Here is a 14,266-nt window from a genome sequence, read left to right as displayed (position 1 = left end):
GCCAATTGCAGGGTAGACTGACGTCACTGAGGTATGCTCATGATGTGAAATGCGCCGCTGTGCTGCGCACGTAGCGAACGATAAATGGGACACGGCGTTGGCGAATGGCCCACTTCGTACCGTGACTTCTCAGCCGACAGTCATTGTAGAACGTGTTGTCGTGTGCCACAGGACACGTGTATAGCTAAGAATGCCAGGCCGCCGTCAACGGAGGCATTTCCAGCAGACAGACGACTTTACGAGGGGTATGGTGATCGGGCTGAGAAGGGCAGGTTGGTCGCTTCGTCAAATCGCAGCCGATACCCATAGGGATGTGTCCACGGTGCAGCGCCTGTGGCGAAGATGGTTGGCGCAGGGACATGTGGCACGTGCGAGGGGTCCAGGCGCAGCCCGAGTGACGCCAGCACGCGAGGATCGGCGCATCCGCCGCCAAGCGGTGGCAGCCCCGTACGCCACGTCAACCGCCATTCTTCAGCATGTGCAAGACACCCTGGCTGCTCCAATATCGACCAGAACAATTTCCCGTCGATTGGTTGAAGGAGGCCTGCACTCCCGGCGGCGGCTCAGAAGACTACCATTGACTCCACAGCATAGACGTGCACGCCTGGCATGGTGCCGGGCTAGAGCGACTTGGATGAGGGAATGGCGGAACGTCGTGTTCTCCGATGAGTCACGCTTCTGTTCTGTCAGTGATAGTCACCGCAGACGAGTGTGGCGTCGGCGTGGAGAAAGGTCAAATCCGGCAGTAACTGTGGAGCGCCCTACCGCTAGACAACGCGGCATCATGGTTTGGGGCGCTATTGCGTATGATTCCACGTCACCTCTAGTGCGTATTCAAGGCACGTTAAATGCCCACCGCTACGTGCAGCATGTGCTGCGGCCGGTGGCACTCCCGTACCTTCAGGGGCTGCCCAATGCTCTGTTTCAGCAGGATAATGCCCGCCCACACACTGCTCGCATCTCCCAACAGGCTCTACGAGGTGTACAGATGCTTCCGTGGCCAGCGTACTCTCCGGATCTCTCACCAATCGAACACGTGTGGGATCTCATTGGACGCCGTTTGCGAACTCTGCCCCAGCCTCGTACGGACGACCGACTGTGGCAAATGGTTGACAAAGAATGGAGAACCATCCCTCAGGACACCATCCGCACTCTTATTGACTCTGTACCTCGACGTGTTTCTGCGTGCATCGCCGCTCGCGGTGGTCCTACATCCTACTGAGTCGATGCCGTGCGCATTGTGTAACCTGCATATTGGTTTGAAATAAACATCAATTATTCGTCCGTGCCGTCTCTGTTTTTTCCCCAACTTTCATCCCTTTCGAACCACTCCTTCTTGGTGTTGCATTTGCTCTGTCAGGTAGTGTAATATCCTGTAGTAATGAAATCTGACAATAAATGGCGGGAGACAAGCTCGCAGCGCTGGCAAACGGACGAGAGAATATCCCTGTCATAAATAAAACAGTGTCCCTGTATATTTCTTAACATTATGACGGACTACTAGTTTACGAAAACGATATCATCCAAACAAATAGATCCAAATATCTCATCGGGGTGTGATAGATAGGGTCATAGATGTCGGTAAAGGAGACCTTTTACATTTCTTTTTATTACAAAAGGGGAAGCAAATCGCAAGAAAGGCAAACAGTTCAGGTTTCATCCGCATGTCCAAAACGAACTGATGAGGGTCATTTCTTACAGTAGATTACCGAAATCGCCCTGAGATATCCTTCTTTGATTCAAGGGATGAACCCATTTTCTGCACCGTTGTTTACATCGCCTTTTCAGGTACCGTAGGCCTACACAGCTCCCAGGAGCAAAGCAAGAGATGTTTGAAGTAATGTGGATTCCGCTACCACGTTGTTCGATTCCATCGAGTTATTGAAATATAAAACTGCGAGATAGCCCAAAACCTGACTTCTGTACTAAATAACATGGCAGTGTTTTGATTGGCTGCTGTGTACTCTTTACGTTAATGTTACGTTCCTCCATTGTGAATACCACAAATTTTACGTTAATTTTACGGTTACGTTACGTCGTTAAGTTTACGGTTACGTTTGCATTGTGAAAGAGGCCTAAGACACAATGTTGTACTTTGAGTAGCTGGAGAACAGATATGTTCTAAACAGCCTTTACAGTCTGTTTTTTCTTTTGCCATACGAACCATAATGTCATTGTATTCCGCTTGGCGTCTTAGGTAGCTGAAGAAGAACTCGATGTCATAGCTCGTTCGGTTCCTCATCAATGTATAATGCAAATGTATACTCATGATGTATTTTACGCAGGCCACAGTGGACTGGGTAGTCAAGATCTCTGCATGATACATTTCTCTCATGATTCTTTTTTACTTTCTCTGAATGCATTTTAAGTTTTTTAATATATGACAGGAAATCATTAATTAACCAACTGAGGAGTTCATCTTCAGTACTAAGAGATGCTTTGTTTGCTAGTGACTTTACATCGCACCGATACAAGTAGGTATTATGGCGACGATGGGATAGGAAAGGCCTAGGAGTTGGAAGGAAGCGGCCATGGCCTTAATTAAGGTACAGCCCCAGCATTTGCCTGGTGTCAAAATGGGAAACCACGGAAAACCATCTTCAGGGCTGCCGACAGTGGGATTCGAACCCACTATCTCCCGGATGCAAGCTCACAGCCGTGCGCCCCTAACCGTACGACCAACTCGCCCGGTTAAAAGATGCTCGTTTGTTCTCGTTCCTGAATATGTCCCATGTGAGGTGTTGCAGACATTATGCGCATTGAACAATTTAATAAAATGCTCCATAAAACAAATGGCTTATTTTAAACTGTATTTTATGCTCTCGAGACAAAACCACCTCCATACTTTACAAACCGGAGATTGTTTCAGGGGAGAATACAATATTTTTAGCTCTTGCTACATTCATTTACGTGAAATTTGTTGGGCAAATTATTTTCCTCGTTGGTTTCCTAATTTAAGATTCATCCATTCATTCATTCATTCAATCAATCAATCAATCAATCAATCAATCAATCAATCAATCAATCAATCAATCAATCAATACTGATCTGCATTTAGGGCAGTCGCCCAGGTGGCAGATTCCCTATCTGTTGCTTTCCTAGCCTTTTCCTAAATGATTTCAAAGAAATTGGAAATTTATTGAACATCTCCCTTGGTACGTTATTCCAATCCCTAACTCCCCTTCCTTTAAATGAATATTTGCCCCAGTTTGTCCTCTTGAATTCCAACTTTATCTTCATATTGTGATCTTTCCTACTTTTATAAACGCCACTCAAACTTATTCGTCTACTAATGTCATTCCACGCCATCTCTCCACTGACAGCTCGGAACATACTACTTAGTCGAGCAGCTCTTCTTCTTTCTCTCAATTCTTCCCAACCCAAACATTGCAACATTTTTGTAACGTTACTCTTTTGTCGGAAATCACCCAGAACAAATTGAGCTGCTTTTCTTTGGATTCTTTCCAGTTCTTGAATCAGGTAATCCTGGTGAGGGTCCCATACACTGGAACCATACTCTAGTTGGGGTCTTACCAGAGACTTATAAGCACTCTCCTTTACATCCTTACTACAACCCCTAAACACCCTCATAACCATGTGCAGCGATCTGTATCCTTTATTTACAATCCCATTTATGTGAATACCCCAATGAAGATCTTTCCTTATATTAACACCTAGATACTTACAATGATCCCCAAAAGGAACTTTCACCCCATCAACGCAGTAATTAAAACTGAGGGGACTTTTCCTATTTGTGAAACTCACAACCTGACTTTTAACCCCCGTTTATCAACATACCATTGCCTGCTGTCCATCTCACAACATTTTCGAGGTCACGATGCAGTTGCTCACAATCTTGTAACTAATTTATCACTCTATAGAGAATAACATCATCCGCAAAAAGCCTTACCTCCGATTCCACTCCTTTACTCATATCATATATATATATATATATATATATATATATATATATATATATATATAAAATAAAATATAAAGGTACGATAATACTGCCTTGAGGAATTCCCCTGTTAATTATTACAGGGTCAGATAAAGCTTCACCTACTCTAATTCTCTGAGATCTATTTTCTAGAAATATAGCAACCCATTCAGTCACTCTTTTGTCTAGTCCAATTGCACTCATTTTTGCCAGTAGTTTCCCATGATCCACCCTATCAAATGCTTTAGACAGGTCAATCGTGATACAGTCCATTTGACCTCCAGAATCCAAGATATCTGCTATATCTTGCTGGAATCCTACAAGTTGAGCTTCAGTGGAATAACCTTTCCTAAAACCGAATTGCCTTCTATCGAACCAGTTATTAATTTCACAAACATGTCTAATATAATCAGAAAGAATGCCTTCCCAAAGCTTACATACAATGCATGTCAAACTTACTGGCCTGTAATTTTCAGCTTTATGTCTATCACCCTTTCCTTTATACACAGGGGCTACTATAGCAACTCTCCATTCATCTGGTATAGCTCCTCCGACCAAACAATAATCAAATAAGTACTTCAGATATGGTACTATATCCCTACCCATTGTCTTTTGTATATCCCCAGAAATCTGATCAATTCCAGCCGCTTTTCTAATTTTCAACTTTTGTATCTTATTGTAAATGTCATTGTTATCATATGTAAATTTTATTACTTCATTGGTCTTAGTCTCCTCCTCTATCTCAACATTATCCTTGTAACCAACAATCTTTACATACTGCTGACTGAATACTTCAGCCTTTTGAAGATCCGCACATACACACTCCCCTTGTTCATTAATTATTCCTGGAATGTCCTTCTTGGAACCTGTTTCTGCCTTAAAATACCTATACATACCCTTCCATTTTTCACTAAAATTTGTATGACTGCCAATTATGCTTGCCATCATGTTATCCTTAGCTGCTTTCTTTGCTAGATTCAATTTCCTAGTAAGTTCCTTCAATTTCTCCTTACTTCCACAGCCATTTCTAACTCTATTTCTTTCCAGTCTGCACCTCCTTCTTAGTCTCTTTATTTCTCTATTATAATAAGGAGGGTCTTTACCATTCCTTACCACCCTTAGGGCCGATTGTATAAACCTTTTGATCCTAGATCAGAGACGAAATTTATCCCAGTTCAGGCAAAACTCGTACATTTGTATTGTATAAACGTTATTTTGAGATCAAATTGCACTGAACTACGATCAACTTTGACTGGAGAAATTTCTCCGATCAAATTCTTTGATCGAATTTCATGGAGTTTTTTTCTGCTTGAGATACAAGAACAGCTGATCGTTAATAAAATATTACCTGTGTTTTTTTACGATAAATGGTAAAAAAATACACTGAAGTCTAACCTCATACATTGCTAGCTGTAGTTGTCCGTATATAGGCAATATTACGCTTCTTTTATTATTGCAGTGTAATGTAATAATTCTATAACATAATCCCGATACAAAAACAGCTGATTGTTAATAAAATATTACCTGTGTTTTTACGATAAATATTTAAAAAACCACTGAAGTCTAACCTCATACATTGCTAGATATAGTTGTCCGTATATAGCCAATATTAAGCTTCTTTTATTATTGCAGTGTAATGTAATAATTTTGTAACATAACCTCGATAAATTGGTTACGTTATTATCTTATCTCGTTCGTATTTTACAGATGTCTGATTACTCTGATTTCTCAGATATATCTTCCGATGATGAAAATGATGAATTTCGTCGGGCTCCCCGTGTCTTCTGTGAAAGAGGAAATCCAATGGAAGAATTAAGTGACAAGAAATTTAAACTGAGGTATCGCTTGGGGAAAGATACCGTGGAACAGCTAGAACTCAGGTTGCGTGATAATCTAGTTAAACCAACCAAGAGAAACAAACCTTTGTCTCCAATGCACATGTTGTTACTAACTTTGAGATTCTTTGCCACGGGAAGTTTTCAGTTAGTCGTTGGTGATTTACTGCATGTAGATGCAGCGACAGTCTGCAGAGCACCGGGCGAGTTGGCCGTGCGCGTAGAGGTGCGCGGCTGTGAGCTTGCATCCGGGAGATAGTAGGTTCGAATCCCACTATCGGCAGCCCTGAAAATGGTTTTCCGTGGTTTCCCATTTGCACACCAGGCAAATGCTGGGGCTGTACCTTAATTAAGGCCACGGCCGCTTCCTTCCAACTCCTAGGCCTATCCTATCCCATCGTCGCCATAAGACCTATCTGTGTCGGCGCGACGTAAAGCCCCTAGCAAAAAAAAAGTCTGCAGAGCCATTCATCGCGTATCTAATCTTATAGCTGCACTGAAACAAGAGTTCATCAAAATGCCTTCCGAACAAATTGACGTGAGGAAAACCATGCGTGATTTTTTTGATGCAAAACACTTCCCTGGTGTTATAGGCGCTATAGATTGTACCCACATACCTATAATATCTCCTGGGGGCGATAACGCAGAAGTTCATAGGAATCGTCATGGGTGGTTTTCATTAAATGTTCAAGTTATTTGTGATGCTAGGCTCAGGTCCCTAAATATCGTAGCAAGATGGCCAGGATCTGCTCACGATAGCAACATTTTCATTAATTCACGAGTGCATGCTCAGTTCGAAACAGGCGACTTTCCAGAAGGCATACTCCTGGGAGACAATGGCTATCAGTGTTGTCGTTACCTGCTGACTCCAGTACTTCATGCCCAAACAGCTGCAGAGCGAGCTTATAATCGAGCCCATAAAGCAACCAGGTCAGCAATAGAAAGAACATTTGGGGTTGTGAAAAGACGGTTCCCTTGTCTCAGTATGGGGCTAAGAGTGAAGTTAGCTCGTGTGCCAGTAATCATAGTTGCAGCATTCGTCTTGCACAATATCGCTGTAAATGCAGTAGATGAGGTCCATGAGAGAGATGAGGCTGTGTTCGCTGCAAGAAGAGCATTCGAAGAAATTCCAGTACCTGTTGCAAATGACGCTCGTGGAAGAGAAAACACTGCTATTAGGGCAGCAATTATTAATAATGTATTTAGGTAACAATATTTCTCAAAGTAACGGTCTCGTTCGCCAGGCCACTCGAGAGGACAACCACCTACTGCACACCATTAGAACTTCATTGACGGTTTCCACTAGATTACTACAATTTACTATGCATCTGTCTTCTACCTAACACAGCTTCTCATATTTTTATATGCGGCCCTTCCGACCCCTCTATAATAAGGCAAAACACCAGCCAACATTATGAAACAATAATGAAGAAAGGGACCGCTAGATTGAGAAGATATTGAGAATGCTGCTATTTCCAAAGCCTTAAATTTCATGGTGTTTGTTTTTTTCTCCTTATCACAGGCTTTTCGCCTGCAGGTTAATTCAGGCTTGGTTTCTCTCAAAATGTTTGCTCCCGCTCTCCTCCTGACCAATTTGATGTGATGGGTTTCCACTAGGATGATTTTGACAGCGATTTCAAACTGTTTTGTCATTTTTATAAACCAATAATTTGTAAACTATGAGGTCCACAACCTCACCATGTGCTACTATTATTCATTTCCATCTGCATCATTTGTTTTTCTCATTCCCTTGTTTCTTAGGTTAACGCAGTTTTTAGTATCAATTATTATTTCAAATTAACACCTGTTTCACTGAATTTTGTCGCAATAAGTTGTTTTTTGCTCTGCATATTGATGTAAATATTGTATATTTGTGCTAATTTTGTTTCCGTCTAGGCTCTCTTTTGTTTGTTTTTTCATTTGCGCTTTCATTATGTTTTTTAGTATTCTTTCAACTCATATTATGTAAATTATTCCAACCCCCCTAATTTTTTCACTGAAGATGGCTCAAACGAGCCGAAACATGTCTGAACTTGTTTACTCCGTCTAATGACGGAATATATGATGTATTGAATAGGAGGATACTTTCATTTTTCGCCATTGTAAAGTGAAAACCGTCAATACGGAATGATTCCAATATCTTGTAATGAGTGGTTTTCGTTAAATGTTCAAGTGGGCTTCAGATGGGCTTTGCGAGCCAGTGTGATGCTAAATCTGGACGTGGCTTATGAGCGGCTTGCGAGAACCAATAGAAGAAATTACATTTTTCCAGGGGAGGGACTTGAACAAAGACCTCCCTTCTGATAGACTTGGCTCTCCCCTATGAGTGGGGGCGGTAGAATAACACCCGCGGTATCCTCTGCCTGTCACAAGAGATGACTAAAAATGGGCCCCAGGGGCTCTAAACTTAGGGAACGTGGGTGGACGACACGGGACCCTTAGCTGAGTCCTGGCATTGCTTCCACTTTTGTCAGGCTCCTCACTTTCATCTATTCTATGCGACCTCCCTTGGTCAACCCTTGTTCTTTTCCAACCCCAACGGTATTAGGGTTGCGAATCCTAGGGAGCCTTTCATTTCACGCCCTTCGTGGCCCTTTTTTTCTTTGGCTGACATCTTCATTTTTTTGAAGTGCCGCATCCCTCCCATTTTTTTCTCTCTCTGGTTAGTGTTATATAGAGGATGGTTGCCTAGTTGTACCTCCTCTTTAAAACAATAATCGCCACCACTCGGCCCATAGTAAGCACGCTACGGTACTACGGTGGCATTGGCTAAAACCCACGGTGTGATAAGGCTTGATGCTCATTTTTCAGCATGGCTCTCAAGTCCAACCAAGCCACGTCCAGATTTAGCAACACCGCCTCGTATAGCCCATTTGAATTTGTCTGCTTAGCGATCTGATTGGCTAACTTGAGCAGCAGATAAAATGACAATGGCACGAGATATCGACATAAGAGTGAAGTTAGCGTTTCACGTTGTTTCTGACCTCCTGTACATATTTTGATTTGTTGCTTGTTCATTCTAGCAGTTCATTACAAATATAATTTGATTCACCAGGCAGGTACAAGGTCAAAAGAAGTATGAAATAATTGCTGCAGATATATTTATACTTAATATGTGGGTACATTACACTTTGTTACAAAACAACTCAACATCAAAATATAAAGTTATCATTACATTCACGTAAACCAATCATCTAGAGCGCACAACATGAACAGTTAGACTATTGCACACAGAACACACATTACATCCATGTTTTTTATGTCAGCAAGAAACAAACAGAGCTTTCGTTTGATGAAGCAAACACTGTTTTTTTCACTGACTGTAATATTTAGAATCTGAGTCGTGGAGGAAGGATTGTTTGAATCAGCACATTCATTAGGAAATAACTTGTGGGACAGAGATTTTGAATGGAGGACTACAACATAAATTGTTTTTTTGTAGATCAGTCTTTTGACCATTCCCCACCTCAATCGAGTATAGCATGTCAGCAATGTTTTCCTCCCTAAATAATTTAACTTCAAATACTTACAGATTATGTGTTTGCTTCATTAAACATTGTAACAGTATCTGGTAAAAAAATACTACACTCCCTACATCTTATGGAAGCTTGCTAGAGTTTTAGTTGTTATAGTTATCTTATAGTACCTAAATCTTCTTTTCCACTTTTTTTTTTTTTTTACAGTTCAAAAAATATTCTTCATCGGTGAACATTGTCATCATAACATACAGCATCTATATGATACATAGAAAATTACTATACACCACTCATCTAGCTATGACAGCACCAGCACAAAGGGGTTTTGCACACAAGCCATGTTAGAAATGTATTGTCATTCCTTAGTATAACAAGGATTGGGTACTGACAGTAAGACAGGCCCTTTGAGCAATACAGGACTGAGAATGACACCTAATTTCTCTCCTCACATCCAGCGAGAAGTGGCAGTAGGGAATGACAGGACTAAGGCAATGAATTATTATCAAGTAATAATAATGAATGCTATGAAAAGACAAACTTGTTGGTATGTTCGCATTGCACTCTTGTATAATATTTTCACATTGAAATATTTTGTAATACTGTAGATTAGTGCAATTAAACAAATTTTATAAGCATATTACATTTCAAAACATGATAGCTGCAGTCGCTTAAGTGTGGCCAGTATCCAGTATTTGGGAGATAGTGGGTTCAAACACCACTGTCGGCAGCCCTGAAGATGGTTTTCCGTGGTTTCCCATTTTCACACCAGCAAATTGCTGGGACTGTACCTTAATTAAGACCATGGACGCTTCCTTCCCATTCCTAGCCCTTTCCTATCCCATCGTCGCCATAAGCCTATCTGTGTCGGTGCGAGGTATTTTGAACTTCATGTTCTACTGCTCGTTCATAACCATTTAACTCCGGAGCGTACCACTCAATTGCTGTGGAGTAACGTGAAGGTTTGTGATGTCATGTGGAATAGTGTGTTCGCATATGATTCCACACTAATCCAAATTTAATTATGCTGACAATAATGATGATTTATCATTTAAATAAACAGATTTACAGTATTTACATTTTAATTTGGAGTGCAAATGACTCAAAAATGTATTAATGTTATGTAACTAGCACATAATATCTACGTTATATTAGTATTTCTTAATACATAAAACAGGTTGTCCAGCAGATCATAGACATAGTAGATACTTTGTACTTGTCGAGGGTGCAAGATTTAAGGTATGTCAACCACATTCTCATGCTATGAGGGCAATACTAATTTTTATTAGTTAGAAACATGGAAGATACAGGATTGAGGGTTATTTACATATTACCTCTAATATATTCTGTACAACTGTTCAGGTTTTGTACATTGATGACAGCACCTGTTAAAACTAGTGACATAAAACTCTGTTTCAACATATGCACATGTTAACAAACCATTCCTAATTGTTCCAGTACAGTTTGATACTGAGCTGAGAAGGACTTCAACTGTGCCACAAAAAGTAATGTTTATAGGAGAATCAGTGCTTCTCATATATAAAATATGCACTTACATGCGATGAGGTCAATAATTATTAAAATATAGTACTCATGTGTATACTACTACGTATTCAGTCATTTACACAGTGGTTAAAAATAAAATCGAGTTAGTTATTTACGGAATGTAACTTACTTTCTCAGACAGGATTGTTTTGTCTCATATACTGCTAACTGCTCTTTCTTTCATTATCCTTCCACTGATGTGTATTACAAGGACATTTATTTTTGTTTGCTCCAACCTAATGAAATTACTGTCTCTCTTAAGCCCAACCCCTCATTCACATTGTGGGAGGTGGACGATGGCATGAAGTAGGGGATTGCCTGTAGGGGTGATGTACAGCGGGATCTGTGTGTGCCCCATGACCACTATGGTGGCTGTGAAGGCCCTACAGGAACTCTGAAAAGTGAAGGCTAACAGGGCTCTGGTGAAGTCCTCAATGGCAGATGCGGCGGAAAAGGACACCTTTGGAATGGCAAAGCTGGAAGATGAGGCAGCCCTCTTTCCGTGGGGTTTAAAGAAACAAGGGGAAACTCTGCCTTGTGGTGAAAATGGATCTTCAGAAGCTAAGGGAGACAACCCCTACAGAAAACAGCAAGCTTGGAGGCTCAGTTGGCAGCCCCGCCACCAAACTCGTGTTGTTGCGGGCTAATAACTCGCACAGCCTTAAATATACATTATTAAAGAAACCGAAGTGAAACACAACCAGGAAGTTACCTCCAAGATGTATGAATATAACTGCTAAAGCTATTTTGTTCTCAGCTACGTCAAACCATCTTTCCATCCTGGGAATCGGAGAAGCTAGCTATCCAAACTTCTAACAAAAAACTGAGAGCAAAAAAAAAAAAAAAGGCTGGCTGGCTGGCTGAGGTAGTCAGATCAGCTGAACACATACTTTTCGAACATGAGGCGCTGGGTAGAATCAGACTGTCCACCTAGGACTACCAGGTGAAGAGAGAGAAAGAATCCAAGAAACCCAATAAGAACAGCCTGCAGCTTTGTGAAGGGAGCAGGTATATCTAGGCGGGAATGAAGGAAAAACATGGTAGCAAAAGTTCTTAAGAGGTCGACGCTAATTAGGAACTAAAATTTAGAGGCCCCATGAAGAAAAGAAGAAGAAGAAGAAGAATAGGGAAGTCGGATATCCATTTTTCCTTCACTTTTGTTCGCTGCAAGAAAAGCATATGAAGAAAGTCCAGTACATGCTGCAAACAACGTTCATGAAAGAGAGAACAATGCTATGAGGATAGCAATTATTAATAATGTAATATTTATGAAAGTATAAAGCTGAGCTATTGTGAAAAGTACATAAAACAGTTGTATGACTAACCTAATAATTGCAATACTTTATCTACAATAACAAAAAACTAAATTTAAATAAAAAAGCTTTAAAAATATTTATTTTACAATACTTGCCCTATTAATGTCAGTGTACTATTTAAACTCAGTCTTCCTTGTCCAGGCCTAATTTTATTTTTATCTCTAAAATTTCTAATTGTTTCAATTCTTTATCAAGGTTTAAGGTCTCCATTTTCACCCTATGTTCAGCTTGTATACATTCCATTTTCATCCTATGCTCACTTTCTAAACATTCCAATCTTCTTTCATAAAATACTTTCTTCATATCAAGTACACTGTCCCCAGTCTTCTTTCTCTTTGGCGACCTTGACTTTGTGACTTCAGTAGCAGTTTTTGAGGTGGAAGCAAGAGCAGTGTGAAGATCATCTTGTAGGCCTATTGATTTGGGATCAGAAACCTGAAATAGAAGAAACAAAGATGTGTAGGCCTATTGCTTGCCAACAAATTTAACATATGTTAAAGGGACTAATGTAAGTTTTCTTCACTTACTTCTTCAATACAGGTACTTTCTACAACCTCAGTATGGGCTGGTATATCTTCCAGCAGTATGATATGTTCCATCTCCTGCGCTGCAATAGCTTGCGACTCATCTGAGGTAGTGACGGAAATAAACTCATTACCGCCGTGCAACTCTAAAACAAAACAGCAAAGGACTATATAGACACACCTCATCAACAGGAACTTTCTTTGAAAAGTAACAGCAAAATTATTTCGGTTTAAAAGGCAGGCGATACAAATATTTAGGTCTCTATAAGATAGCATCTTACACAGTAAAATGCAGCTCACCTGACATAACCTCAGGATGAAAACTGGCATCGTCATCATATGGATTGGCAAGGGGAAAAAATTGCGCCTGCAGGGCAGCAATCAATTTTTGTCCCGTCTCATCCACGGTTGGTTTTTTAAAATAACCACCTCCTGTCTTGTTCAGTTGAATCTAAAAAAAATGCATTAGGTTAATAGTTGGGTTGTTTTTGATACCGGTAACAAAATAACATTTCCATAATATATTTTATAACTTACCTTATCATGGGCAAATGCTTTCTTCGTTCTCTTTTTTATATTCTCGTAACACAATTTTAATGTTTGCCAAGACCGATTAGGCCGATGTATGTTGCGAGAATTGAAATCTGTAGCAACATTTTTCCATGCATCCTGTTTTTGCGCGGATGTTATCGCATCCGTCATTTTCGACTCTATAATGTCTTTATATTTATCCAATACAATTTCTACTAGGAAAGCCTTATCCTCCTTGGAAAAATTAGGCGAACGGTCCTTTTTCTGCTTAATTTCAGACATAACTTTCTTCTTTTCACCACAGCACACGTGAATAAGAAGGAAAACAGTGTCAAAATGCGCGCGGCGACCAGCGATATTCAGCTGTTTCTGCGCTGTTGCCAAGCGCTCAAAAATGAACTGGGATCAGAATTGAACTTCGACTAGTTGATCTTAGGTCTGTGTTATACAACACGACACCGGTCTGATCATAGATCATTTTCCGACCTTAGATCAAAACTGATCTCCAGTCAGTGATGTTTATACAATCGGCCCCTACTAAAGGTACAAACCTGTTTTCGCATTCCTCAACAATTTCTTTAAACCCATCCTAGAGTCTGTTTACATTTTTATTTACCGTTTTCCACCGATCATAGTTACTTTTTAGGAACTGCCTCATGCCTGCTTTATCAGCCATATGGTACTGCCTAACAGTCCTACTTTTAAGACCTTCCTTTCTATCACATTTATTTTTAACTACCACAAAAACAGCTTCATGATCACTAATACCATCTATTTCTTGAGTTTCCCTATAGAGCTCATCTGGTTTTTTCAGCACCACATCCAGGATATTTTTCCCTCTGGTTGGTTCCATCACTTTCTGAATCAACTGTCCTTCCCATATTAACTTATTTGCCATTTGTTGGTCATGCTTCCTGTCGTTCGCATTTCCTTCCCAATTTACACCTGGCAAATTCAGATCTCCCGCTACAATCACATTTCTTTCCATGTCGTTTCCCACATAGTTGACTATCCTGTCAAATAATTCCGAATCCGCGTCAGTGCTACCCTTTCCCGATCTGTACACTCCAAATATATCAAGTTCCCTATTATCTTTAGAAAT

Source organism: Anabrus simplex, chromosome 1 (genome assembly GCF_040414725.1).
Source record: "Anabrus simplex isolate iqAnaSimp1 chromosome 1, ASM4041472v1, whole genome shotgun sequence".
Taxonomy (NCBI): domain Eukaryota; kingdom Metazoa; phylum Arthropoda; class Insecta; order Orthoptera; family Tettigoniidae; genus Anabrus; species Anabrus simplex.
This window is presented reverse-complemented; position numbering follows the sequence as displayed.